The following is a 3778-nucleotide window of genomic DNA, read 5'->3' as shown; positions in this document are numbered from 1 at the left end:
CGAAGCCTACCACCCGTAGATGTTGAGCTGTATAACTCGGATTTCCGGTCCTCTCCGGACGTCCGGTGGCTGATAAATTCAACATAGGTTCAGTCGTATCTACAGGCCTCGGACGACCGACCCCTGTCGGACGTCCGGTCGCTGTTTAATTCAAAATAGTTTCAGTCGTATCTACAGGCCTCGGACGACCGACCCCTGTCGGACGTCCGACCCCTCGCGGACGCCCGGACTTCCGACAACTGTCGGACGTCCGGACCCTGTGTGACTTAAAGTGTCCCCAACGGCTCTTTTTCTCTCCCCACTATAAATACCCCCCTCCCACTTCGTGAGAGGGTTGCCCAACACAGCCTTATCATCATAAGAACACATTTCCACCTCACACACATTTGCTCACTCCAAATCTTAGATCCCAAGAGCATTTGTGAGCCCCTTTGAGAGTTGTTCCAATCAAAAGATAGATCGTCTCCCTCTCCTTCTCTCAACCCAAGCTATTTGTGATTTGCGCAAGTTTTGAGCATTCCCCGTGATCTTGTTACTCTTGGAGGTTGGAGACTCCTAGGCGGTAGGAGTTCTTCGGAAAGGAATCAATCCGTGTGATTTCCCCCGGAAAAGTTTGTGAGGGTTTGGAAGCCACCTCAAAGGCTTACCACTAGTGGTTGAGAAACGCCGTCGTGGTGTTATCTCAAAAGGAGAATAGGGTGAGCCTTCGTGGCGTTGGTGTGCCTTCGTGGTAACATCCACCTCTCTAACGGTGACTAGCTTCCCTCCAAGGAAGTGAACATCGGGATACATCTTCGTCTCAGTGACCTTGGTTATCCTTAACCCTAACTCCTCACTTGTGGTTTACTTGTGTTATTTGAGCATACATACATTGCATATTGGTTGTGCTCATTATATTGTGTTGGCTATTTCTTGTACAAGATTAATCATTCAAGCATACCCTCTATATCCACACGTTCATACTTGCAGCCCTTGATATATCGTGTTGATATAGTGTGATCTAGTATCTTGTGTTGTTTCACCTACTTGTCGTGTGATATAGCTCAAGTAAGTTTGTGTAACTTACTTGTGCTTGTTAGTTAATGTATTGTGTCCATCTTGGTAGATCGTGTTGTTGATACACGTTGCAGTGTCTAGTGCATTTAGGATTTGCGCTTGACAAGTACCCTCTTAGTTTATTTCCGCATTAGGTTCAAGCCAAATCCGAAGAAGTTTTTAAATAGCCTATTCACCCCCCCCCCCTAGGCGTCATCGAGTTCTTTTCAACCGCTCTAACGGAGATTAGCATCTGCAAGGGTGTGAACTTCGGGATACATCATCGTCTCCCCGTGCCTCGGTTATCTCTTACTCGAACCCTTTACTTATGCACTTTACTTTGTGATAGACATATTGTTTATTGTAATATATCTTGCTATCACTTAGTTGTTTATCTTGCTTAGCATAAGTTGTTGGTGCACATAGCTGAGCCTAGTTGTTTGTAGGTTTTGTGCTTGACATATTAAACGTTAGTTTTATTCCGCATTTGTTCAAGCCTAAACCTTAATTATTTTAAAGCGCCTATTCACCCCCCCCCCCTCTAGACGACATCCACGTCCTTTCAGCTAGTTCGGAAATGTTATATGACGTTCTAGCCTGGTGTTTTGTTCCACCTTTGCCGCCTTAGTTTAGGCTACCGGTGTTATCTTCCATAAATGAGCGGTCCTAACATGCGTGGGGTTGTTACGGGGACTCCCTAGATTCTTGCTTTGGCATAAAACACGTCTGGCAAGGCCCAACATTGATACTATATTTGCCCTACATAATAATTCTGTTACTACTAAAAAAACATAGGGCATCATGAACCTAAGGAGTAATTCAACATAATACAAGGTGGTCAGTGCTGATGGTGTTGGTCCCAAACAGAGCCATCACGGAGACATCTGGGGCAACTTGGAGGATGTCTATCCGGCCACCGTACGTAGTGCTCATCCGTCGTGTCATGAGAACGAGATACGCGGCTCCTATCGGGATCGTCAACACGCCAGGCGGCCTTGCTGGACTTGTTTTACCTTTTCTCGAGCGTCTTGTGCGAGGGGTTCCGAGGATGCTTTGGGCTATCTCGAGGTTGAGGTTTTCCAATAGGAACCCGAGGAGATCACGGATTTTCGCTGACCGAGGTTATTCCGTCGCAGCGTGTAATAGTATGTGATGGATTAGTTGAAGCACCCATGCAGGGTTAAATCTTTCGAAAAGTCGTGCCCGCGGTTATGTGGCAACGTGAAAACTTTGTTTAACATCCGATTCTAGATAACTTGGACGTAAATTTAATTAAAACTTGTCAACTGAGTGTGTAACCGTGGTTGTCTCTTCCGTGAGCTCCTCTCCAATCGAGGACACGGTGGGGTTATGTCTGCCGTAAGTAGGTGTTCAGGATCATTCATTTGATCACAGTAGTTCACATCTTCTAAGCATAGACCATCAACTTCTTATTTTTGTACTCGTAAGTTAGCCACCTCAAATAAATGTTTAGTCGCTTGCTGCAGCCTCAGAACTTAACCATACTTCACCCATTAAGCTTTGTTAGTCTTATACCTTTGAAAATGGGATTGCTGATTCCCCTATGGCTCACAGATTACTACAACACCAGTTGCATGTACATGTAAAGAGTTACTTTGACGTGAGCGCGATGATTGTTCTAGTTGGAGTTTCCTTCTTCTTCATCGATCTAGGATGGATTCCACGCTGACAACGTGGGATAGCAAGGATGGATGTCGGACTTTTATCGTTTATTTTCAATCATAGAAATACCCTACTCTTCTTCATGATAATTGTATGTATTATACTAATGTAACACTAAGATACTCATCTATTATGTCATGTACTTGTAACTATATTCATTCTTACAAAAACGACGAGATACGCTTCTATCCCTGTCGAGGCCCTCGTACCAAAATAAGAATAGGATCCATCTTGAACATTACACATGTCTACATGTACCATACGTATCAGTCGATAAGTTACGAATGGCAGGGTCACCCAAAAAAAGGTTTTTTTGTGGAGGGAAGGGGGGGGGGGGGGGTGGGGGGGGTGTCAGTGGACGAAATAAGATTCTCCAATTATCTTAACCTTTTATCATGGCAACTTTGGAATTTCATAGCAGCAAGACCGAAAAACTTCTGTTTTTTACTAGAAAACAGTGGTATGCCACTGACACAAGGGCCTCCTAAAAGTTGAACTAGCAGATTTATTGGGAAGAATTGGTTTTAATTGATAAATAAAGTATGCCTGCAATACTAATATTTTCAGGTTCTCGTATCAGAAAATTCAATTCGCGCTTTTCTTTCACAGCCCTTAAAAGTAGAAATGGCCTTGATATTATGTAAACTTAGCAAATCATGATATGTGATGCAGCACATTGTTGAAATATATTATTGGCCTCTCTCCATCGGTTCGGACTTTGGATATATTGGTTGGAGCATGAATCCGATACACGTCTCAAAAATACAGAACGTAAAATGAAAACCGGTAGTCTAAAAACTAGGAAAAGACTCAAGCAATGATATACTAATGTTATGTACAAGAATCATCTTACTTAAACAGGTCGGTAGTACATTTTCCTGGGAGATAAGATACAGCTGTATGTTATATTTACCTGAAGTAACTGTATATGCTTTTCTGCCCCTAAGTAAAAGGAATCACCTGATGAAAAAAAGAGCTGGACAAGCCTGGGACCATTGGTCACCCAAGTTGCCTATGAAAGAATCTTCACTTAATTTTCTGCTAACATTTCTGCCAGGCA

This window comes from Hordeum vulgare, chromosome 5H, assembly GCF_904849725.1.
Source record: "Hordeum vulgare subsp. vulgare chromosome 5H, MorexV3_pseudomolecules_assembly, whole genome shotgun sequence".
In the NCBI taxonomy this organism is placed as follows: domain Eukaryota; kingdom Viridiplantae; phylum Streptophyta; class Magnoliopsida; order Poales; family Poaceae; genus Hordeum; species Hordeum vulgare.
This window is presented reverse-complemented; position numbering follows the sequence as displayed.